We start from the raw sequence: 27181 nt of genomic DNA, 5'->3' as shown, positions 1-27181 counted from the left end.
CTATGCATTGGAGCTTCTGGAGGCCTGCACTGAATATGCCCAAACCATCTCAGACAATGTTGGACAAGCTTCTCCTCAATTGGTGCTACCCCAACTCTATCTCGTGTATCATCATTTCAGACTCGGTCCTTCCTCGTGTGGCCACACATCCATCTCAACATACGCATCTCCGCCACACCTAATTGTTGAACATGACGCCTTTTAGTCGGCCAACACTCCGCGCCATACAACATTGCGGGTCGAACCGCCGTCCTGTAGAACTTGCCTTTTAGCTTTTATGGCACTCTCTTGTCATAGAGAATGCCAGAAGCTTGGCGCCACTTCATCCATCCGGCTTTGATTCGAATTCAATAGAAGTTCAATGATTTTGAAAAAAGTTCATCAATAATGAAAAAATAGTTCACCAAAAATTCGAAAAAGTTCATTGAATTTAAACGTAAACTTTTGGTTCTTTGAAAAAAAGTTCATTAATTTTGAAAAAAGTTCATTGAATTTGAAAACTAGTTCATCTAATTTTTAAAAAGTCAATGATTTTGAAAAAAAGTTCATCAAAATTGATAAAAAGTTCATCGGTTTTCAAAAAAATTCACCGAATTTGAAAAAAAATTCACCAATTTGGGAAAAAATGCACAAATTTGAAAAAATTTCATAAAATTTCAAAAAAAAATTCACATATTTACAAACAATTCAATGAATCAGGATGAAAAAGAAAACAGAAAACGGAAAAGGAAAAAAGGAAAACGAAAAATGAAAAAATAAAAAATAAAAAGGGAGGAAACTGGCTAAGCGGGAGAATATATAACAAATAAAAGAGAAAGTTCTCATTGTACAGATCCCGCTAGGATGGCGCCGAGGTTACTCCAACAAAAACTTCGTCAGAGGCGCGCGTGTTCGAATCACCACAAGAGCGTGTCATTCTTTTTGCGGAATTAAAACACAGAGAAGAAATTGGGCCGGCCCATCGCGGGAGTGCTGCAGGCGCCGGTTTGCGAAAAGAACTAAAACAGGCGCATGTGGCGTTAAATAGGAAATGCCAGCCTTATATAGGAATCACCCTCCTAACCGGGCCAGGCTTAGGTGCCTGTGGGCATGCGCATTTGCTCACTCTATATTCCGCGCATTACAAGAGAAAAAAGGATTTGCCGTAAAGAAGGCCTAGCACAATTTTTCTTCGTTATCATCCTTCTCTGATATTTTCGGGAGCAACTAATTAACGAGCGCTCCTTCGAGAGTCTCGTAACGATCAGCATCACTTGACGCTCTCAGCCATTCGCCACGTGTCGCGTTTTGGACGCTCCCTCCGGATTTTATTTTTTTTATTTTTTCGCACACGTTTTTGACTTTTTAAACGGGTTTTTTTTCAACGTTTTGATTTTCCCCCGGTCTTCTTTAGCTTTTCGATCAAAAAAATTCAGAAATTTTTTTTCGCGAAAAATACGTTTTCTGAGAGGCACGGTTGTGCTTTAGCGAGAGTCACGACCGTGTCTTTCGGAAACGAAAAAAAACGTGTTGTCTGTATTTTTTCTTTCGCGAGAGTCACGGTTTTGCTTCAGCGAGAGGCACAGTTGTGCTTTCGCGAGAGTCACGGCCGTGCCTCTGGGAAAGGGAAAAACAAAACGTGTTTTCTGTTTTTTTCTTTCACGAGAGTCACGAAAAACCCAAACCGGGAGCATGGGTTTTTTCCTTTCCGAAAAGGCACGCCCATGCCTCTCACGAAATCACAACCATGCCTCCCGCGGGAAATAAAACCGTGACTCTCGCGAAAAAAAGAAGAAGAGAAAACACGTTTTTTTCCCGTTTCCGAGGAGGCACGGCCGTGACTCTCGTGAAAGCACAACCGTGACTCTTTCGAAAGTAAAACCGTAGCTCTCGCGAAAGAAAAAAATAGAAAACACATTTTTTCCCTTTCCGAGAGGCACAACCATGCTTCTCGCGAAAGCAAAATCATGACTCTCGCGAAAGAAAAAATAAATAAAAAACACGTTTTTTTCGTTTTCGAGAGGCACGACCGTGACTCTCGCGAAATCACACCCGTGCCTCTCGCGTAAGCAAAACCGTGACTCTCATGAAAGAAAAGAAAAAGAAAACGCATTTTTTCGCGCAAAATATTTTTTTTCTAAAATTTTTTTGATTAAAAAGCTAAGGAAGACTAGTGAAAAACCAAAAAGTAAAAAAAAAACGTTGAAAAAGCCGAAAACGCGTGCAGAAAAATAAAAATAAAATAAAATTTAGAGAGAGTGTCCAGAGCGCAACACGTGACGAATGACTGAAAGCGCGTCAAGTGAGGCTGATCGTTGGGAGACTCGCGAAAAAACGCTAGTTAACTAGTTGCTTTGGTATCATCCTTCTGTTATGAATTCATAGGCGGGCCCAGTACGTATCCGTGCCGTTTCCGTGGTCCTCAATCGACCTCTCCTTGTAGGCTTTCGTGCCGGTTCCGTGGCCCTCAATCTACCAAACCAAACGTGCGCATATAAGGGACCGGTCGCACCACACTACTCGCTGCGCCCGCTCTGTCCCGCCGTCTCCGTCTCCGGCCACCCAAGCCCTTCCTTCTCGCCGGAGAGAGAGAGAGAGAGGGAGGGAGGGAGGGAGGGAGGGAGGGGGGGGGGGGGGGGGAGAGGGAGGGGGAGGGGGAGAGAGTTCGTGCCAAGAATCCATGGCGACTGCGGGCCTGCTGCGGAGGGAGAAGGAGCAGTTCGGCTCTTCCCCCTTCACTGGACAGACGACGATCGAAAGCAAGATCCAGGCCCTGGAAGACCACATTGGCGCCACCAAGGTACGTACATGGTTTGTTAAGTTAACAATGTCAAAACTCGATGGCGCGTGAACGTAATTGGAGCAAAAGTAACAACTCGATGGAGTTAACACTCATGCAGTATTTACATACAGTTGCAGTTGATTGATTCGTGTGCGTCAGGAATATGCTGCTTATTAACAAATGCCAAAACGCACCGTATATGAATAATGTGCAGGTTAGCAACAGGAGATCGTGCCGGTGGCTCAACGACCGGCTGCTGCTGGAGCTGGTCCCCCGTCTTGGCGCCGACGAGATCAAAGGCCTCTTCGCTCCGCCACCATGGGGTAATCCATCAGTCAGTCAAACAAATAAATTCTGGTCCATAGCCGACCTCACAGCTCAATTCTAGTACTATGTATATTCTGATCGATCATGTGCATGCGCATGCGCGCTTGTTATGTAGGTGAGGAGCTGCCCCTGTCTGCATTCTGCATGACAAGTTCTGCTGCTGCATGGGATGTCTTCAGGACCATCGACATGGATGTTCAGGTATGCCGCCATATACTGGAGTAGAATACAGTATATACCAGGCCCAGATGCATGGATGCAGAGATAAATTATAGTACTAAGATGTGTGTCTTATCTTCATGGGTCATTTACAGTTGACAAATTTTAATGGTGTCTAGGCAAACTTGTTGCAATTTCACATGAGACAATCATGCGCGGATCGGAAGAACAGTCGTCTGGACGAAGACGAGGAGATTGCGCTGAACGCTTGGCACCGTATCGGTCGCCAGACAAGAGAAGTTATCAAGAGGAACTTCCTGCCTGACCTGCTTCGGATGTACGAAGTATGTGTACCGTCTTGTGTCTTCTACTGAACCTATGTTTTCTGTTTTCTCAACCAAATATATAGTACGTACAATGCATTTTCAGCTCTGTGTGTGACCATGCTTAGGAAGATAGTAGTACAACACATGTAGCTAGTGTCCTTTGAAAACTCTGAAATCTTTCAGCAATGTCACCCAAAGTAACTGCAGTAGTTACCCAATTGGAGTAAATTACAGTAGTTATCCAACTGGAAGCCATGTGCGGATGTGCGCATGTCTATATGAAAAAACTGGAAGCCATGTGCATATTTCAGTGTCAGTGTTGATTCCATGGTTGTTTAGTATAGGTTTTTTTTTGCGGGGAGGTTAACAGTAAAGTGTCTCGGATTCAATTTGGCAGGAACGAGTGAGGGCCTTCATCCAAGACACGAGGGACTTGCTTGCACTCGATGTCCAGGACCCATTCCAGAGGCTGCTCCTACACGGCGTGTGCGAGGTAACTAAAAACATCTGACGAAAGCCGTGTAAAATTCAAGACTTCATAATTTGGACAGTCGCCACTTCATAATTTGGAGTACTACGTAGCGTCGATCGATTTTGAAGGCTAGCCTACTTGTATCAATCATCAATCTAAAATAAGAAGTTAATTTGTGTGCCTGCAGTTCTACAATGTGGCAGGAGCAGCACCGTGAGAGAGTACGGCGAGGACAGGCTGTGGAAGACGACGACGATCAGGAAGAAACCAGGCACGGGCGATCCACCCAGTATCACGTTGGTTGACTTCCTGACAAGGAAGAAGAATGGGTGCCACTGAAATTTCATTTTGTGCCACTAGCTAGCACCTTCCTTCCTTTGAGATCAGGCACGGGCGCTCCATCCAGGAAGAAGTGGTTGTGCTTGATTTGTACTGGTATGCTAGCTAGCCATCTATACTCCTTAATTTGAAGTGCTACTTAATCACTGGAGTAGTAGCTTATTTGATGATTACTACAGTATATGACACTACTAGCTGTACTATGATTGTCGGTCTTTGTCGTTTCATACATGGATGGATCTGGGTTGTAGTACTACGCACACTAGCTGCTACACGACCGCGCTGCTGGCAACAGTGTTTACATCAGTGATTAAGTAAATGGTCTGCGTACACATGGCGTACTGCCAACGTACTACTGTACGTGCTTGCTGTTTTCTGTTTTTGAGGTCAGTGTACGAGTCCCGAATAAAAAGATCAGTGTACGCGTATGAGGCCCGCGTATCCTCGGAAGGCCCTTTTGAGAGGCTGTAAGAGGAGAGACTGGACCAGCTGGGCTCTCAAGTGTAAACGTAGATGACGAAGGCCGATGTAAAGAAGAAAATTTCTCAAAAAAAAATGTAAAAAAGAAAAGATAGGCCAGAAAGGCCGAGAGTTGGAGTGTTTACAATAAACTACCACTTTAGGCCTTGTTTGGCACAATGGGTTTTCAAACCCCCAAAAGGGCTGGGGATTATTAGGGATTTGGTGAATCCCTCCCCTGCACCAAATCCCCTGAAATCCCCGCTCTTCCCCAACCTCTTCCAGCCCGAATCCTCTTTCTCTAAAATTTACTTGTTTGGTCACAACCATGATGGGGAGAGAAGAAACCATAGGGAAGGGTACGAGAGGGGAGGGGAGGTGGGGGTGATGGCATACCCTAGAAGCCTTTTGGCGGTTCGGTCTCCTTGTGGATGGTAGGAGACACCGGCGTGTAGGTGGCTAGCGGCGGGTCTTTCTTACGGACGCCTCACGTCGAGCGAGCAAGGGCCAAGCTGCGAGGCAACCCTTGATGCGTGGAAACCGCGTGGAATAGGGCGGATTGAAAGGGAATTTTGAGGCCGGCCCGACATAAGCTCTTTACACCAAATACAGGCTTGCGGATTTTAGGGGCTTTTGAGCCCAAGAGAGAAAATCCTCTAAAAGCCTCCCCGAGCACAGTGTGCCAAACAAGGCCTTAGGGTTTTTTGCCCCCTAGAACTATCTTTTTTTAAAGTGACCGAAAACTACCATAAATTCCTAATTTTCTGACTAAAACGTAGATGACGTTCTAGTCAGAAAATTTCTCAAAAGATAGGCGAGAAAGGCCGAGAGTTGGAGTGTTTATAATAAACTACCACTTTAGGGGTTTTTGTACCCTATAACTACCATTTTTTAAAAAGTGACCGAAAACTATCATTTTTTAAAAAGTGGCCGAAAACTACCAGAAGTTGCTAATTTTCTGACTAAAAACTACCAAGTCAGCCTAGTGACCGTTTCAAGCGATTTAAATGCGTTTCCGACAAGACCAGCCCACCTATCAGGGTGACGGGTTGCCTAACGGCTAACGGTCACCAGGCTAACTTGGTAGTTTTTAGTCACAAAATTAGCAACTTCTGGTAGTTTTCAGTCACTTTTTAAAAAGTGATAGTTCTGGGGACAAAAATCCCTAAAGTGGTAGTTTTTTGTCAAACACTTCTGAGAGTTGGGTTACTCGAAATTTTGTTGGTACAGAGCCAGGAGGAAACAGAGGCAACAACCTCTCGTTGGTGTTAGTGTCAAAAATGGCAGAGAATGTGGAACCAAGAGCGAAGAATTGGTTGTTTGATTTGAACGTGAATCTTGATCATAGTACGTTCACAATAATGGTGGTGACTCTTTGGTCTATATGGTATGCAAGGAGACCGGCAATATATGAAGGTATATTCCAGTCACCACAACAGACCTCATTTTTTTTGAGCACATACATCAATGAAGTGGGTCAGCTCGCAAAGCCAGGTGACCCAGTAGTTATCACAACGGTGGTTACCTCCGCCGGAGGGGGTAATGAAGATGAATGTGGATGGGGCATTAGCTCGTAATCGGCACGGTGGTGCAGTGGCGGCTATCTGCCAAGACCACACGGGGGTGTACTTAGGATCTTCGGTTGTGGTGGTTCGAGGTACCACTGATCCGACAATGCTGGAAACTTCTGCATGCAGGGAAGCGCTGACACTAGCGAAGGATCTGAATTCTCAAAGACTGGAGGTGGCATCGGATTGTCTAGGAGTGGTGAACAATATAAATTTTGGGACATGAGGTCCTCACTCAGCAGTAATACGTGAAAATAATAGATCGTAGCAATAGCTTTTACTTCATCTTCTTTTGTCCATGAGCGTACAAATTGTTTGAAGCTTATAATTTCGTCAAATTTGCCTATAACTTAGGCTTAGGTAGACATATCTGGTTGGGCTCTCTACATGACCCATCACGTGTACCTATGAACATTCTTATTGATGAAAAATGTGGCGGGATTTCTCAAAAAAAAAACTCTCATTGGTCTGCTTTAAAAAATACCTCTCGTTGGTCGGGCCTGGCATCCGGTGCTTTGCTTGCACTGTTGAAAAGAGAAGGCAGCGACCGATGCTCACGTTCAACGAAAAACTGACCCGGTCGATGACGTACACGCGGGGGTGGTTGCGCATGCATGCATCGTTGTCCTGTTGTACTCACATTATGACAGTAGATATGAGATATGCAGGTGAGGCGATGGCCGGAGTAGGCGAGTCAAACTCCATCCACTCCCTGCACAAGCAAAGCAAAGATGGATCGAGCTCCATCGGCGTCACCATCGTCCGTTGGTCGCGGCAAATGTCAAAGCATGCAGATGCAGCGAGAGAGAAAGTCAGAAAACGCAAACGAACAAAGGTCCCCGCTCCGCTCCCGCTCGGGACGGGACGGGACCCAACGGCGCCAGTGGCTATGCCGGTTGGTAGGGACGAGGCCATGCATGCATGCATGCATGTGTAATCAATGAGTAGGTAGGTTGAATGCGGTCACTGGCTGGGCCTGACGCGCACGCTGGAGTAGTAACGCTACGGTCGACAGCGACGGCTGGCGTCGGTCGGTCGAGGGCTGTGTGTCCGTGTGTGACTCCACTCCACTCCACTTGACTGCATCCGTGCCATGCCATGCACCAACAGTCCACAGTCTCCACACGCCATGCCCGCCGCGCGGCGCTGCCATAAATGTATGTATCCATATCGTGCTGCGCATCCCCCCATGGCTATACCAGTATGCGCCTCCTTCCCCCGCCGCTTAACGGCGCACCGACCCCGTAAACGGCGTTTCATTTTGTGTTATAGGATCTGCTTATTTATTTTTTCGAAGGCGGATGAATTTCACATTACCACGAAATGAATACACAATCGGCATCTACACACCCAGATCCTATTCCGCGCCTTAAGCGCCAGTTACAGTGTATTTCACTAACGAGGCGGCCCATGCAGGCAGACCGGGCCATTGAGGACCTGTAGTTGTTTTCTTCTGGAGTTTTTCTTTCTTTCTTTTTATTTTTTCCTTTTATTTTTTTATACACGTAAAGTTTTTCTGAAATTCAAAAACTTCCTTGAAATTCACGATTCAAATTCACTAACCTTTTCTCAGGCATCATGTTTTTTTAAAAATTCATGAACTTTTTCAAATGCATGAATACATTCACATTCACAAACATTTTCCAGATTACAATTTTTTCAAAATCAATGCACTTTATCCAAATGCATTTTATATTACCTCGAAATGAATACACAATTGGCATTTACATATTAAGGTCCTATTCCACGCCTTAAGTGCTAGTTACCGTGTATTTCACTAACCATCTGGCAAAGGCTGACGGGCCGGCCCATTTAGGACCTGTAGTGCGTTTTTTTGTTCCTTTTTCTTTTTCGTTTTATTTTTTAATACGTGTCAAGTTTCTTCAAATTCATTAACGTTTTTTCAGACATCATAATTTTCTAAATTTCTTCAACTTTTTTGAACCCCACGAATTTTTTTTCAAATGCATGAATACATTCAAATTCACAAACCTTTTCCAAACTTACGATCTTTTAAGCTAGTGATTTTTTCAAAATTGGTCCACTTTATGCAAATGTGTGATTTTTTTTCCAAAATCCACAAATTATTTTAAATCGGTGAAGTTATTTTCAAACCAATGATTTTTTTCCAATTCGCAAACTTTTTCAAAATTCATGATTGTTTTTCAAAATGGATTAACTTTTTCCAAATCCTCATTTTTCAAAATCGTATTTTTTTTAAATTGTGAACTTTGTTTGAATTCGTGAACCTTTTTGAAATTGTGAACTTTTTTTAAATCCATTAAGTTCATTTCCTTTTTTGCCATTTTTGGATGTTTTTGCATTTTCCCCTAAAAGTGAACAGTTGACTGGTCAACCATGCACCTAACGAAATAGGTGTACCTTGGGTGAGACTTCGCTAGCGCGCCTGATGGGCCTGCCCATATTTGCTTGTGCGTGAGCGCGAGGACCGCTAACAGTCGTGGAAGGCGCCGATTAGGAGGTCTCAACTACATATTCTTTTTAGGGGTTTCTCTTATGATAGGCCATCACAAGGACTCGGCCCAATAGGACCAACGACCTTGGTCATCATATGCACTCACACCAGTCGGCTGGACCGGACCTTTAAAGCCCATTTGGCTGAACATCATGGAAGCCATCTGACTAAACACCACATCGTCCATTTGAAGTGGACAAATACATGCTCAATCAACGCATGTTATGTGCAGCCTCATCAAGACGACTCTTATGGTAACGTCGTAATTCCATCGGTACTACCATTACTATGGTTGTTATTACATCCTAACTCTTAACAGACCTTGTAACTCCACCTTCTCACCATAGTATATAAGGTGAAAGGATGCGAGACATAAACATGTTCACTCAAGTCTATAAGTTAGAAAAATCATTTGTAATCGCTCGACTCACACAAGAGAGAGAAAATCGAAGCAGGAGTAAGGCATTACCGCTAGAACAGAGGGTCCGAATCTAGCTATAATCTCCAATATGTGAAATCCCTTACTTAGAGCTTCCACGTGTGCCTTTCCTAAACAAAATCCCCAAATCACAAGTATTGCCGTGAAATCCCCGCAACAGTTGGCGCCTATCGTGGGGCAAGCATGCGTCGTAGTGATGGTTTAGGCGAGACATATCTGATCACAAGCGGCTAGCTTAGGCCCGTTAGTTTGTGTGTTTCAGCATGCTGCATTTCGACGCCAGTGGTGGGCCTTGGCGGCACTTCTCATGATCACTGTAACACACACAAGTAGCATGTACTTCGCTGCATATCACTTGTGAGTCATGTGCTTATAGTTATCCACTCTCTATCAGCGAGTGAAGATTGGCCTCGTGCATCCCATGATACTTGCATTTTCCAACAAGGTTGCCCCTTAGCTTGTTGGCATGGTTTACCGTGATTACATTTTGCCACACATGATTTTTCAAGTCCGGTGGGTACGAGAGCTTGTACATCTCTGCCTCCATGGCAATTGTGTACATGGCGAACAATGGTGCATTTGCCACCGACGCGCCGGCACAAATGGAGGATGACAACACAATCTTGCACAAACATGTGGAAGGCAACACCCCTAAGGACATCATCGCCTTCGATGTATCTCATGTGGCCATCCTGAAGGACCGGGAATGTCTGGTCCAGGATAAGCAAGCTCTCGAGGCACGAGAGCTTGAACTTTGGGCGGCCGAAGCGCGAGACATGTGCCCTCCTCATCTCTCTGCTTCGACTACAAACGTGACACATTGTGCGCAATCCTCAGAGAAGCTAGGGTTAGAAGGGTGTCTGAGTCCATCGCGATATAGCCAGGAATCTCCTGATTGCCGCAACTTTGGCTAACAAGCTAGCTTCACTTGTCGGGTAACCCGCGACGGAGGACCATGTCTAACTCACCACACTACTCAGGACTGTGGTGGAACAACAAAACATGGCGTGAAGAGATGTACTTGACACATAGCTACTACCACAAACCCTTAGTCTCGAAGGTGGACTACTCCCAAATCTCCATGGAGCAATGAGTTTTGTTTTAGGGGTTGAATATGAAGGTTTCCTCCTCTGATATAGTGCCATATCGGAGATAAAATGAAGATCATCTCGGAAAGGCGATGTGGCAGTGGAAAAAAACGACAATAATTAGGGTAGAGTTTGGGGGTGGGGTTATAGATTATTGGGCACCGGAGGCGAGCCTATGGGGTCCACATATAAGGGAATGTGTTATGCAAGAAAAAAAATTATGTTGCACGATCACGCCCGGGAACACTATGAAGATGGAGGTAATGATCAAACTCACCGATGAGCATAGTAGCGGAAGAAGTGACGAGTCGATGCGGTGCAACAATTTCTCGCAGCTCGGCTAGACCTCTGATGTCGCTTGAAACTACGTCGGTATTTCCCCAAAGAGGAAAGGATGATGCAGTACAACTACGGTAGGTATTTCCCTCAGTTATGAAACTAAGGTTATAAATCCAGTAGGAGAACCAAGCAACACTATGTAAACGGTACTTGCACACAAAGAACAAATACTTGCAACCTGATGACCCACAAGTATAGGGGATCAATCGTAGTCCTTTCGATAAGTAAGAGTGTCGAACCCAACGAGGAGCAGAAGAAAATGACAAGTGGTTTTCAGCAAGGTAATCTTTGCAAACACTGAAATTGTCGGTAACGAGTAGTTTGATAGCAAGATAATTTGTAACGAGCAAGTAACGGTAAAGGTAAATAATGTGCAACAAGGTAGACCAATCCCTTTTACGGCAAAGGACAAGCCAAAGCGGTCTCTTATGATAAGCAAATCATTCTTGAGGGTACACGGGAATTTCATCTAGTCACTTTCATCATGCTGGTTTGCTTCGTGTTCGCTACTTTGATAATTTGATATGTGGGTGGACCGGTGATTAGGTGTTGTTCTTACTTGAACAAACCCCCTACTTATGATTAACCCCCTCGCAAGCATTCACAACTATGAGAAAAGTATTAAGATAAATCTAACCATAGTATTAAACTTTTGGATCCAAATCAGTCCCTTACGAAGTAGCGCATAAACTAGGGTGTAAGCTTCTGTCACTCTAGCAACCCATCATCTAATAACTACTCCACAATGCATTCCCTTGGACAATAATAAGGTGACGTGCCATGTAGTCGACGTTCACATGACACCACTAAGGGAATCACAACATACATATCATCAAAATATCAAACACCAACAAGACTTCTCCCGTGACCTCAAGAACAAAAGTAACTACTCACAAATGATAATCATGCTCAAGATCAGAGGGGTATTAAATAGCATAATGGATCTGAACACATAATCTTCCACCAAATAAACCATATAGTAATCAACGACAAGATGTAATCAACACTACTAGTCACCCGCAAGTACCAATCTAAGGTTCCGGTACAAAGATTGAACATAAGAGATGAACTAGGGTTTGAGAGGAGATGGTGTTGTTGAAGATGTTGATGGAGATTGCCATCCCAAAGATGGGATAGTTGTTGGTGATGATGATGATGATGATTTCCCCCTCCGGGAGGGAGGTTCCCCCGGCGGAATCGCTCCGCCGGGGGGCAAAAGTGCTTCTGCCCAAGTTCCGCCTCGAGACGGCGACGCTTCGTCCTAAAATTCATATCCTTATTTTTTTCTAGGTAAAAATGACTTATATACCAGAAGATGGGCACCAGAGGTGGTCCGAGGAGGGCACAACCCACCAGGATGCGCCCAGGGGCCCTGGCGCGCCCTGGTGGGTTGTGCCCACCTGGTGGGCCCCCTCTAGTAGTTATTTGCTCCAATAATTCTTAAATTCTCCATAAAAAATCTCCGTGAAGTTTTAGCTCATTTGGAGATGTGCATAATAGGTAACTCTGATGTAGCTTTTTCAGGTCCAGAATTCCAACTGTCGATATTCTCCCTCTTTGTGTAAACCTTGCATAATATGAGAGAAAAGGCATTATAAATACTCCAAAAAGTATTATTATGCATAAAAACATTATAAATAATAGTAGAAAAACATGATGCAAAATGGACGTATCACAACCCGACGCGTAAGAGGTGTTGTCAATCCATCCATGGTAAAAAGATAGATAAATTTGTGGTAGATTGGATAAATAGCTCTCGATAAAACACGAAATAAAATAAGTAGTAAAAAAGTGCAGCAAGATATTTTTGGGTTTTTGGAATAATAGATCTGAAAATAAAAGCGAATAAAAATAGATCTCAAGGCAAATATGATAAAGAATAGACCCGGGGTCGTAGATTTCACTAGTGGCTTCTCTTGAGAAATAACACACGGTGGGTAAACAAATTACTGTTGGGCAATTTATAGAAGATCGAATAATTATGACCATATCCAAGGCAATGATCAATATATAGGCATCACGTCCAAGATTAGTAGACCGACTCCTGCATGCATCTACTAATATTACTCCACACATCGACCGCTATCCAGCATGCATCTAGTGTATTAAGTTCATGGACAAACGGAGTAATGCAATAAGAAAATGACATGATATAGATGATATCTATTCATGTAGGAATAGCCCCCATCTTGTTATCCTCAATATCAACGATACATGCGTGTCTTGCCGCCCCTTGTGTCACTGGGAAAGAACACCGCAAGATCGAACCCATCACAAAGCACCTCTTCCCATGGCAAGAAAAAACAATCTAGTTGATCTAACAATAAACCAAAGATTCAAAGAAGAAATACGAGGCTATAAATAATCATGCATATAAGAGATCAAAGAAGACTCAAATAATATTCAAGGATATAGATCTAATAATAAACTCAAAGTTCATCGGATCCCAACAAACACATCGCAAAAAGAGTTACATCAAATAGATCTCCAAGAGACCATTGTATTGAGAATCAAAAGAGAGAGAGGAAGCCATCTAGCTACTGCCTACGGACCCTTAGGTCTATGGTGGACTACTCACGCATCATTGGAGAGGCGCCAATGAGGATGATGAACCCCTCCGTGATGGTGTTAGATTGGATCTCGTGGTTCTGGAATGTAGCGACCCGACCTCAAACGGTCAAGTCTCTGTGCTTCCGTGTCATCCCTGGATCGGTAATGCTGACACACACAGTATTCGAAGGATTTATAACAGAGTAGCAATCACACACTTATTACATCGAATGTCTCAAAAGAGAACTTATTGCAATAAGTATGGCTTAAGGCCATCTAAGAAGATAACAGCGGAAGGCTTGGAAGATAAAGTGAGTCCATCAACTCCAACGGCATAGCTGAGCTGCACGGCAACGACCTAATGAACCTTACTCCTCGTCTGAAAAGTCTGCAACATAATACGTTGCAGCCCGAAACGGGTAAGCACATGGAATATGCTGGCAATATAACACAGTAGAGCAAGAACAGAATAGTGCTATCACTACATGCATATTTGGCTGGTGGAAAGCTCTATGGTTATAGTTTTTGTGAAAAGCCAAATTTTCCCTACAACAAAGTAATAGATTTTAATTTAACTATCATGGTAGTTGCAACATCATTGAGAAGGTTCCTCGAACTCAATCCCAATTAAAGTAATTATCAACCCAACAATATTAATTTAAAGAGTGATGAGATACTTAAGATACTCCAAGTACTAGATACTCAAGATTGTCCATAACCAGGGACACAGCTAACCATGATTAGTTTGTACACTCTGCAGAGGTTTGCACACTTTTCCTCACAAGACTCGATCGCCTCCGTTGAATTTTCCGCACTACATGGTGTTTGAGAAACGGACGACCGAGACACAGTCTTTCAGAAACATTAACTCTCTACTCCGGGCAGACCATACCAAACCTACAACCCACTACCTGCTGATCTACCTCTTCGAGAGCTTCACGTAACTTACTCAACTATGGTCGAGCCATAATAGCTTGTGGCTGCACATGGAAGTTTCTAGCATGAATCATCTCAGTTCCCTTTGAGTCTGGGTGGCGGTCCATAGGAAAATCACACGGAACCCCGGGATTTCCAAAAATACAGGCAACACTGGGTTCTCCAGGTGCCTCAATCCACCCAGATGTGTATTCAAGTTGCCACCTTAGGTTGAACCATTAATTAACAATCTCACATATGTCATGGATTTCACTCACCCAAACCACGTATACGAGCATAGCATAGCAATATAAGCAACGCGTCGAAGTAACTCCCAAGGGTTTGAATGTAACAGGGCAATAGGTTCTACCTCTTCAACTACTTCCCAACCCACATGTTAATGGCATCCTAATCATGTAATGTTTGAGGATTGAAACTAATGCATAAAACTGGGTATGGAAACAGTATGATCAATGTGTTACTCGCCTTGCTGACGATTCGCGAAACCTAGGGATTCGATGTAGCACGCTTCGCACTACGAGAATTCTATCGCTAACAAACAATAGCATGCATAAGCAATCAAGCAAAGAAGCACGGGTAAATCTCAAATAAGAAGATCTAACCAGAAAGTCCAACTTAAGAACTCCGGTTTGCAAAAATAATCAAATCAAACGGAGCAACGTAACTCAAACGGCGAAAGAAACAAGACCCGTTTACTAAACTGGACTAAGGTCAAATTTTACAGTAGCAAAATCTTTGTTTAAGTTGATTAAACAGAAAGAGGGTCTCGAGACGAAGATCTAGGCTCTTGAATCGCATGATTCCGGTAAACGAGCGAAAAGATAAACTGAAACGAAAATCGGATCATAAATCGCGATTGAAAATAATCGCGGAAAAATCCGAAAAAAAGAAAACTGACGAACATACTAACGAACGAGCGTTCGTTGTCTGTAACTAACGAGCGAAAACCGTTTGTTTAAACGAACGTACAGACTAAAGAGGAGAACTGGAAAAAACCGGCAAACCGATTTAAAAAAACGAACTAGGTTTTAAAAAAAAACAAATTGATTTTCTTAAAAAAACGGCGGCGAACCGCTACCTCGTCAGGTCCGGCGAGACGCGGGGCTCCGGCGGCGCGGCTCGGGAGGTGGTTGTGGGGCGGCGGGGGGGTTGGGTGGTGGTGGCGGGGGGGGTATATAAAGGGGGGGGGGGGGGGGGGGGTATATAAAGGAGGGGGAAGTGGCTTGGAGGAGGGGGCAAGGCGGCGGCGGAGGAGTCCGGCTCGGACTCCTATCTGAGTCGGCGGCGGCGGCGGCGCGCGTCCTGGAGGAGACGGCTGCGCGGGAGATGGGCCGGCCCGGCTGGGTTTCGGCCAGTCGGCGCCCGAAGTTTTTTTAAAACAATTCCGCCAAACAGAAAATAAATCCTAGAAAATAAAATAAAAATTTAAAAATGCCAAAACAAATTTTCACCGTCTAAATAAAACATTTAGAATGAGATGAACATTTATTTGGCCCTAAAATGCAATTTTGGAAACGTGCAATTTTTCTAATACAAAAAAAATTGCAATAAAATCCAAATAAAAACAAATATTTGATTTTAATATTTTTCCTCCAATATTTCAATTATTTTGGAGAAGTCATATTATCTCCTCTCATATATTTTAATATGAAATATTTTCAGAGAAAAAAAATAAACCTAAAATCCTCGTTTCAAAATTTGATAATAATCAAATTTGAAAAACCGGGAATCCCCAACTCTCTCCGAGGGTCCTTGAGTTGCTTAGGATTTCGAGGATCGCGAGACGAAATGCAATAAAATATGATATGCAAGAATGATACATGTATAACATTCCAAATTGAAAATTTGGGATGTTACATGGAACTTGCGGCGGCTGGAATTGTGTTTCGTTGACTCCCTTAGGGTTTCTGGAATATTTGGGAATTTATAGGGTGAAGAGGCGGTGCAGGGGGGCTACGTGGAGGGCACAACCCCCTGGGCGCGCCTGGGCTCATGGGCATGACCTCGTGGGTTGTGCTCACCACAGGCCTCCCCTCTGGTACTTTCTTGGCCCACAAGGTGTCTTCTGGTCGAGAAAAAAGCTTCAAAAAGTTTCACTGCGTTTGGACTCAATTTGGTATTGATATTCTGCGAACTAAAAAACAACAACTGGCACTGGGCACTATGTCAATAGGTTAGTCCCAAAAAATGATATAAAATTGTTATAAAATGAATATAAAACATCCAAGAATGATAATATACCAACATGGAACAATAAAAATTTATAGATACGTTGGAGACGTATCAGCATCCCCAAGCTTAATTCATGCTCGTCCTCGAGTAGGTAAATGATAAAAACAGAATTTTTGATGTGGAATGCTGCCTAACATGTTCATCACATATTCTTTTCTATTGTAGCATGGACATTTGGACTTTTATATTGTTCAAAGCAATAGTCTAGTTTTGACATGAAGATTTCAATACTCAAGCATATCAACAAGCAACCATGTCTTTCAAAATATCAACACTAAAGAAAGTTATCCCTAGCCCATCATGCTCAATCATTGATCCATTCATGAAACACACTCGCATATTAGCTACATCCAATGCTCAAGTATGATTATAATGCTCCCTAGTTGGTGCTTTGTAAGAGAAGATGGAGACTCAAATAAAAAAATTGCATAAAGTAAATAGATAGGCCCTTAGGAGAGGGAATTAGGGATTTGTAGAGGTGCCAGAGCTCAAAGCTTAAATTGAGAGATAAATTTTTTGAGAGGCATGCTTTTCCTGTCAAAGAAAACGACCAAGTAATTCCCAACACTTTCCATGCTAGATATATCATAGGCGGTTCCCAAACATAAAATAAAGTTTATTCCTTTTCCATCATTCTTTCACAATCCATGGCTAGCCGTATCCACGGGTGCCTTCCATACCAACACTTTTCAAGGAATTTATTATTTGACAACATAAAGTAAATTTCTTTTTCATTTCGGGACTGGACATCCCTATTACCATCGTATTCTTGTGTAATGGCAAGTGAATGAACACTCATATTAAGAATAACACAATAACATGGAAAATATTGGCCACCCACTGCCGCTTCATGAGCGGTGCGAACACACAAAAAGGAAATCCATTTTGAAAATTAGAGATGGCACATACAAATTTGCTTAGAACGGCATGGAAATACCGCATATAGGTAGGTATGGTGGACTCATATGGCAAAACTGGGTTTAAAGATTTTGGATGCGCAAGTAGTATTTCTGCTTAGTACAAGTGGAGGCTAGCAAATAGATTGAGAAGCAACCAACCAATAAATGAAAAATCACATAAGCGAGCATTAAGCATAACAAACATCGAATAATGCACCATAAGTAGGATGTAATTTCATTGCATAACTATTGACTTTCGTGCTTGCATAGGGAATCACAAACCTTAACACCAATATTCTTACTAAAGCATAATTACTCACCAACACGGCTCACCTATTACTATCATCATATCTCAAAACTATTACAAAGAATAAATTTATTTTGTCCAATGATCTTCATGAAAGTTTTTATTATATCCTCTTGAATATCTATCACTTTGGGACTAATTTCATATATTGCAATTGCTTTTTAATAGCTCAAATAAATTTAAGTGAAGAACATGAGCATAAATTTTTCTTCTCTCAAAATAATATAAGTAAAGCATGAGAGAATTTCTTCAAAAAATTTACTAACTCTCAAATGAATCTTAGTGAAGAATGAGAGCATTTCTTCAAAAATATTAAAGCACACCGTGCTCAAAAAGATATAAGTGAAGCACTAGAGCAATTCCATAGCTAATTTTTTAAGTGAAGCATAGAGAGCAATTCTAACAAATCATAGCATAATTTTGGCTCTCTCAAATAGGTGTGTCCAGCAAGAATACTTGTGACAAACTAAAAAGCAAAACAAGCAAAGACTCATATAATACAAGACGCTCCAAGCAAAACTCATGATATGTGACGAATAAAAATATAGCTCCAAGTAAAATACCGATGGTCGTTAGAAGAAAGAGGGGATGCCTTCCGGGGCATCCCCAAGCTTAGGCTCTTTTCACTCCTTATTCCTTCATCCATTGTGATCTCACTCAAAACTTAAAAACTTCAATCACACAAAACTTAACAAAACCTTCGTCAGATCCGTTAGTATAATAAAGCAAATCACTACTATAAGTACTATTGCAAACCCATTCATATTTTATTATTGCATTATACCTACTGTATTCCAACTTTACCATGGCTTATAGCCCCCCCCCCGCCCGATACCATCCATAGATTCATCAAAATAAGCACACAATGCAACAGAAATAGAATTTGTCAAAAACAGAACAATCTGTAGTAATCTGGACTTTGTCCATACTTCTGTAAATCCAAAAATTCTGAAAAATTAGGAAAACATAGGCAATTTGTATATAAATATTGTGTAAAAAATCAAAATTTTACCATGCTTCTGTGCTGTTTAACAATTCTTCTATTGGGAGCAAAAGTTTTTGGTTTTCAACAAGATCAAATCAACTATCACCAAACATGATCCCAAAGGCTTTACTTGGCACAAACACTAATTAAAACATAAAGAACACAATCATAACAGTAGTATAATTGTGCAAACACTCAAGAACATAAATAAAAATGCAAAAATAAAATTTATTCATTGGGTTGCCTCCCAACAAGCGATATCGTTTTATGCCTGTAGCTAGGCATAATGCCTAGATTCAAGTATTATCATTTTTAGTTTTTGATCCATAGGACGCCCTCATGATTGACTCATATGTTGGCTTAATTCTTGTTCTAGGGAAGTGTTCCAAAGCCTTTCTTAGTGGAAATTGAAATTTAATATTCCTTTCTTTCATATCAATCACGACATCTATAGTGTGTAAAAACGGTCTACCAAGGATAATAGGACAAGACAGATTGCAATCAATATCATGAACAATAAAATCAATGGGCACATAGTTCCTATTTGCAAGAATAAGAACATCATTAATTCTTCCCAAAGGCTTTTTAATAGTGAATCTGCTAAGTGCAAATTAAGAGAACATTCTTCAATATCGGCAAGACCAAGCATATCACATAAAGATTTCGGAATTGTGGAAACACTAGCACCCAAATCACATAAAGAAAAACACTCATAATTTTAATATTGACTTTAATGGTGGGTTCCCATTCATCATGTAATTTTATAGGAATTTAAATCTCTAATTCTAACATTTCTTCCAAAGCTTTGATCATGGCATCTACGATATGTTTAGTCAAAGCTTTATTTTGTTCATAGGCATGAGGTGAATTTATTATGATTGCAACAAAGAAATCATTTTAATCAAAGAGAAATTATCATAATTAAAGTCTTTGTAATCCAAAAGAGTGGGCACATCACTAGTTAAAGGTTTGACCTCTCCAAACCCACTTTTATCAATTTCTTCATCAAGATTTTCACCCTCCGAATCATCGGGACGCCCTCTAGCTAAAGTTGACTCTTCTTCAGTCCCTTTATCATCAATTTTAATTTTAATAAACAACGAATCAATAGAAGAAACACCAATCACTTTAAGGTCTTCATCATTTTTATCTTCCAAAGAAATTGGTTTAGCGGCCATTTGATTTACTAGGGTAGCTTGTGCATCGGACATTTTGCCTAGCAAATTCAGCATGAGCATACTTAGATTGGAGGTTACAAACTTCTCTACTAATATCATCAAGTTGTTTTCTTATAGCATATAACACAACAGAGTGTTCTTTAAGTTCCTCGGTAAAATACTTATTGTGCTCAAATTGCGTAGTCATATATTCCTTTGTACTTTTTCAATATCAATCAAAATATTGGGGTAAGGAATGTCATAGTACTTTCTTTGAGACATCGTGACTATGCAAACAAGATTGCAAGGAAAAAGATAGATCTGACTAAAAGAAAAGCGAACGAAAAAGAAGGCGAATAAAACATCAAATTTCTATGAAGTGGGGGAGATGAAAACGAGAGGAAAATGGCAAATAATGTAAATTGTGAGGCGATGAAATTTGTGATTAGGAACCTGGTATATGTTGAAGATCCTCCCTGGCAACGGCGCCAGAAATTCCTTTTGATGTCGCTTGAAGCTACGTCAGTATTCCCCCCAAAGAGGAAGGGATGATGCAGCACAGCCGCGGTAGGTATTTCCCTTGATGTGAAACCAAGGTTATCGAACCAGTAGGAGAACCAAGCAACACAACGTAAACATCACCTGCACACAAATAATAACTACTCGCAACCCGACATGTAAAAGGGGTTGTCAATCCCTTTCGGGTAGCGGCTCCCTAAGATGGGCAAACGGACGTGAGAGAGTTGTAAATAATGATAGATCGAACGCCAAATAAAATAAATTGCAGCAAGGTATTTTTTGTATTTTTGGATTTAATAGATCTGAAAATAAAAGTAAAGGAAAATAGATCGCGGAGGCAAATAATACGAGAAAGAGACCGGGGGGGGGGCGTAGGTTTCACTAGTGGCTTCTCTCGAGAAAAATAACAAATGGTGGGTAAAAAAATTACTGTTGGGCAATTGATAGAACTTCAAATAATCATGACGATATCCACACTACTGCAAGATGCTGCTAACACGACACTACGATCAGAGACCCTTTCACGAAACTGTGTGCGATGCATTAATCACAAACGGGGCTGTAAAAAAACTCGTCAAAAAAGGTGCAAAACGTTTGCAATGGAGGATGCATCAAACACGGTTCAGATTTTAGTTGCGTGTGCAATCCACGACATACGGTTCAGTCCAATGAACTGTTTCCAATGAGGTGGAACAAAAGAAACAGGCAGCCTGATGAAGGTGTGTGCGATATAGAGCATACGGTTCACTTGGATGAACCGTTTGTGATTAGGCAACACAAAAGAAATAGGCAGCCAGATGAAGGTGTGTGCGATATACAGCATACGGTTCACTCGGATGTATTGTTTGTGATTAGGCAACATAAAAGAAACAGTCAGCCAGATCAAGGTGTGTGTGATTGAGGTTATACGCTTCAGAAGGATTAACTATCTGCGATTAGGCAACAGAACCAAAACGAATAAGCTAGATCAAAGTGTGTGCAATTGATGGCATACACTTCACATGGATGAACTGTTTGCGATTAGCCACAACAAACTGAAATAGTTAGATAGATCAACATGTGTGCGCTAGACAGGCACACCCATTCTAATTAAAAGAAGCATGTGCGATGGTAATAACGAGCGCGCACGGTTGTTGGAACAAGCCCACGTTACGCCTTCCGGGAATAGTGCCGCACTTATAACCATCAGTAAATTTTGAGCATGCGTCCCGTCACAATTTTTTTAGAAGAACAGGGAGTCCGCGTCCTGTCACATTCCAAATTGCAAACCTGTTCACACCGATCAAAACCTAAATGGTTTCCCACTTAGGAGCGTATTACTACGTGGTTATAAATACTACTACTCCAAGATGACTACACATTCCTCCTCAACTCCTCATCCACAACAAGTCAAAAACAAACAAGTCATTCATCATCGTTCCCTTGCGTCCGCCATGGCCAGCGTGAGTTCTGGGTCGAGAGATTGCCACCAGGGAGGCGAGCCTGGAAGCGGGAGCACGAGAGATGTCCCGCCTCGCCGCAAAAGCAGCCAACATGTCCCGCCGTACGACCGTAGTAGCAGAGAGGTCCCGCTGCGCCGTCGAAGCAGCAGATTGGTCCGGCCGCACCATAGAAGCAGAAGAGATGTCCCTCTGCGCCACGAATGCGGCAGAGATGTCCTCCCGCGCCGCGGCGTCCTGGGAAAATGCCTCGCGGGCAGGCGAGGACTCTTAGAGGCGCATGCGTGCCCTCGTCCTTAGGCAGATGGATCATATCTCCATGTGGGCGAGGTTGCAGGATGACCTGCAAGCCTCATTTGAACAGTCTACCAATGTCATCCGGCAACTAAATGCGAGCAATGTGAAGCTCCGGGCCGAGCGCGACCTGCTGAGGGTGAAGATCGTCGGAAGTGCGGAGCAGTAGGAGTAGACAACTGCCTTGTTGAAGAGGACCAACGTCATCGTCGAGAAACTTATGGCCGAGAATGCCATGTTGTGCATCGAGTGTAGAAGGCTGGTGGAGGAATCCGTGGATGCTCTCAACCAGCATCTTGAGGATAAGAAAAAGCTCATCGCCGCCCGCCGCGGAGACTAGTTGTCTTCCTTCTTCGTTTGCCCTTGTGTATATCGGGCATTGCCCCATGTGGCTTTTTAATTATGTTTATAAATATGTAAGACAATTATTATCCAATGTCATCGCACTTATATTCATCATGCTTGCTGTAAGTCGCAGTTGATGCCTCATGACGATATCCAGGCAATGATCATTATATAGGCATCACGTCCAAGATTAGTAGACCGACTCCTTCCTGCATCTACTACTATTACTCCACACATCGACCGCCATCCAGCATGCATCTAGTGTATTAAGTTCATGGAGAAACGGAGTAATGCAATAAGAATGATGACATGATGTAGATAAGATCTATCTATGTAGAGATAGACCCCATCATTTTATCCTTAATTAGTAGCAACGATACATATGTGTCGTTTCCCTTTCAGTCACTGGGATCAAGCACCGTAAGATCGAACCCACTACAAAGCACCTCTTCTCAATGCAAGATAAATAGATCAAGTTGGCCAAACAAAACCCAAATATCAGAGAATAAATACGAGGCTATAAGAAATCATGCATAAAAGAGATCAAAGAAACTCAAATACTTTCATGGATATAAAAATATAGATCTAATCATAAACTCAAAGTTCATTGATCCCAACAAACACACCGCAAAAGAGTTACATCATATGGATCTCCAAGAGGCCATTGTATTGGGAATCAAGAGAGAGAGAGAGAGAGATGAAGCCATCTAGCTACTAACTACGGACACGAAGGTCTACAAAGAACTACTCACGCATCATCGGAGAGGCACCAATGGAGGTGGTGAACCCCATCCGAGATGGTGTCTAGATTGGATCTGGTGGTTCTCAACTCTGCGGCGGCTGGATCAGTATTTCGTCGATGCCTCTAGGGTTTCTGGAATATTGGGGTATTTATAGAGAAACAAGGCGGTCTGGGGGGCACCCGAGGTGGGCACAACCCACCAGGGCGCGCCTAGGCCTCCTGGCGCGCCTGGTGGGTTGTGCCCCTGATACGTCTTCAACGTATCTATAATTTTTGATTCTTCCATGCTATTTTATTATCAAAATTGGATGTTCTATAATTATTTTATAGTAATTTTATATCATTTTTTGGTACTAATCTATTGACTTAGTGCCAAGTGCCAGTTGCTATTTTCCATGTTTTTTACATCGCAGAAAATTAATATCAAATGGAGTCCAAATGCCACAAAACTTTACGGAGATTTTTTATGGACCAGAAGGAAGACATTGGGCCCTGGTCGCACCTCGGGGGAGTCTCGAGGAGGGGACAACCCACCAGGGCACGCCAGGAGGCCCTGGCGCGCCCTGGTGGGTTGTGCCCACCTCGGGTGCCCCCCGGACTGCCTCTTTGCTCTACAAATACCCCATTATTCCAGAAACCCTAGGGGAGTCGACGAAATATTCATCCAGCCGCCGCAGAGTCCAGAACCACCAGATCCAATCTAGACACCACCACGGAGGGGTTCACCACTTCCATTGGTGCCTCTTCGATAATGCGTGATTAGTTCTTTGTAGACCTTCGGGTCCGTAGTTAGTAGCTAGATGCCTTCATCTCTCTCTCTCTCTCTTGATTCTTAATACAATGGTCTCTTGGAGATCCATATGATGTAACTCTTTTGCGGCGTGTTTGTTGGGATCGATGAACTTTGAGTTTATGATCAAATCTATATTTTTATATCCATGAAAGTATTTGAGTTTCTTTGATCTCTTTTATGCATGATCTCTTATAGCCTCGTATTTCTTCTCCGATATTTGGGTTTTGTTTGGCCAAAATGATCTATTTATCTTGCAATGGGAAGAGGTGCCAGGTAGTGGGTTCGATCTTACGGTGCTTGACCCGAGTGATAGAAAGGGAACCGACACGTATGTATCGTTGCTACAAAGGATAAAAAGATGGGATCTATATCTACCTCCATAGATAAACGGATCTCGTCTACATCATGCCATCGCTCTTATTGCATTACTCCGTTTTTCCATGAACTTAATACACTAGATGCATGCTGGATAGCGGTCGATGTGTGGAGTAATAGTAGTAGATGTAGACAGGAGTCGGTCTACTAATCTTGGACGTGATACCTATGTAATGATCATTGCCTGGATATCGTCATAATTATTTGAGGTCCTATCAATTACCCAATAGTAATTTGTTCACCCAATGCTTTGCTATTTTCTCGAGAGAAGCCACTAGTGAAACCTACGGCCCCCAGGTCTCTTTCTCATATTATTTGCCTTCGCGGTCTATTTTTATTTTCTTTTATTTTCAGATCTATTAAACCAAAAAAAACAGAAATACTTTGCTGCAATTTATTTAATTTGGCATTTGATATATCAATATTTACAACTCTCTCCCGTCCACGTGCTATTTCTGGCACCGTTACCCGAAAGGGATTGACAACCCCTTTAACACGCCGGGTTGCGAGTGGTTGTTATTTGTGTGCAGTGGCTGTTTATGTTCTGTTGCTTGGTTCTCCTACTGGTTCGATAATCTTGGTTTCATATCTAAGGTAAATACCTACCACCGCTGTGCTGCATCATCCCTTCCTCTTTGGGGAAAAACCGACGTAGCTTCAAGCGACATCAAAAGGAATTTCTGGCGCCGTTGCCGGGGACGATCTTCATCATAACCAAGTTCCTAATGTCAAATCTCATCTCCTCGCAATTTACATTATTTGCCTTTTGCCTCTCATTTTCCTCTCCCCCACTTCACAAAAATTTGCTGTTTTATACGCCTCTCTTTTTCCGTTTGTCGTTCTCTCGCTTTCTAGTCTCGATGGCTAGCATCCCTACTCCTCCTTTGTCACCAGATTTTGAAGTCCTTTACTTTAAGAAAGGACAAGGAGATAACTTGAAAGATTCCTGGTATAGGCTTATGGAATCGTACCATATTTCCAACTTAAAGGGGGATGCTAAAGTTTTGCTTCAAATTTTTTACATAGGATTGGCTTTGCATCATAAACAACTTCTCAATTTTGCCGCTAAAGGAAACTTCATTGATCTTGATGCCAATGCTGCCTATGAAATCTTAGAGGGAACTTTGGGAATTCCACCTCAAAAGAAGGGGTTTCCTTTTACCCCCCGGGGAGCTCAAATGTTGGACATACTTGGTGATTTGCATAAGCATATGGTTGAAATACAAAAATATAATGAAGCCCTCAAAAACCTCAATGATAGTATCAATCGCATAAATGCCTTGATTACTCTTTGTAATAAGTGATTGGATATTTTGGATCTTAAGATAGTTTCTTTTCCGGATAAATTAGGGAAGCGTAAAGAGCCTCCCGGGTTTGAGAAAACCCTTAAAAATGCCAAAACTTCAGAAAACAAAACTTACATCCTTGCTTTATGCCTAGCTGTAACACCCCGGATGTAACTTTCCCAATTTGTACTCCAACCCTTGCCGTTTCCGGCGTTAAGTTAGTTTATTTTCTCGGGTTCGGGTTTTTGTCTCCGTGTGTTGTTATTGTTGTCATGCATCTCATATCATGTCATCATGTGCATTGCATTTGCATACGTGTTCATCTCATGCATTCGAGCATTTTCCCCGTTGTCCGTTTTGCATTCCGGCGCTTCGTTCTCCTCCGGTGGTCATTTCTAGCTTTCTTTCATGTGTGGGGATTAAACATTTCCGGATTGGACCGAGACTTGCCAAGCGGCCTTGGTTTACTACCGGTAGACCGCCTGTCAAGTTTCGTATCATTTGGACTTCGTTTGATACTCCAACGGTTAACCGAGGAACCGAAAAGGCCTCGTGTGTGTTGCAGCCCAACACCCCTCCAATTTGGCCCAAAAACCCACCTAACTCTGCTCCACCATCTAGAGCGTTCGATCACGATCGCGTGGCCGAAGACCGCACCTCATTTGGACTCTCCTAGCTCCCTCTATGCCTATATATACACCCCCTCCCGAAAATCCGGATCCCCCTCGTCTGAAACCCTAAAAATCCCCTCGCCGCCGCCGCCGGACAAAAGTCCCACCGACGGACGTGTCCGCCCCGCTCCCCCCGGCCTGTCTCCACCTGCCACGTGGCACCCGGCCACCGCCGCCGCCGTGGCCCACACGGGCCCAAGGCCGGCCCTCCCACGCCGCCTCCCGGGCCGCCGCTCCCGCGCCCGCCGCCGCCTTCTCCTCCCGAGCCGGCGACCTGGTCCGCCGCCTCCACCGCGGTCCTGCCCGACCGGACTTCGCCACCGTTCCTCGTCGTCGTCGACGGCTGCCACCATCGCCCTTGCCTCCGCCGCCCTGCGCGCCACCACCCGGCGCCGCGCCCGACCCTCACCGGCCGCCGCCTCCCCGCCTCTCCGACGACTCCGCCGCCCTCCGCCGTCCTCCTCGTCGCCTCCGCCCACCGCGGCCATCTCCGGTGAGCTTCGGATCCGCCGCCGCTACAGTAGATCGCGCCGGATGAACAGTAGACCCTAGATCCGTGCGGGGTAAATTTCTTCTAAGTCCTGAAATCTCCGATCCAAGTGCCCATGTTCATGGCCTCGTAACTTTGCATTCGTAGCTCCGATTCATGCATATAGCATATCAAAATGTTCACCTCGGAGAGTACATCATTTCATTCCATTTCATCATTTTCATTTGAGTTCATCTTGATGCCCGAAATGCTGTTAGTAGGAGGCTACTTGAGATATTTGTCAGATCTGCTGCTCCATTTAGCTTTTTGTCATTTTTGCCATGATTATTGTGTGCATGATATGCCCTGATGCTCTACATATGTTTTGTTAAGGGTTTTGTCATCTTTCTAGAGGTGCAACCCATGTAT

The 27181-nt window shown here is 43.1% G+C and overlaps 1 pseudogene; it reads left to right on the top strand.

Annotated features, from left to right (window-relative positions):
- The first annotated feature begins 2626 nt into the window (after nt 1–2626).
- On the top strand, nt 2627–4640 carry LOC125553672 (annotated as a pseudogene).
- The last annotated feature ends 22541 nt before the right edge of the window (nt 4641–27181 follow it).

Source organism: Triticum urartu, chromosome 4 (genome assembly GCF_003073215.2).
Source record: "Triticum urartu cultivar G1812 chromosome 4, Tu2.1, whole genome shotgun sequence".
Taxonomy (NCBI): Eukaryota; Viridiplantae; Streptophyta; class Magnoliopsida; order Poales; family Poaceae; genus Triticum; species Triticum urartu.
Note: the sequence above shows the minus strand (reverse complement) of the source record. Positions and strands in the feature narration are given on the sequence as shown.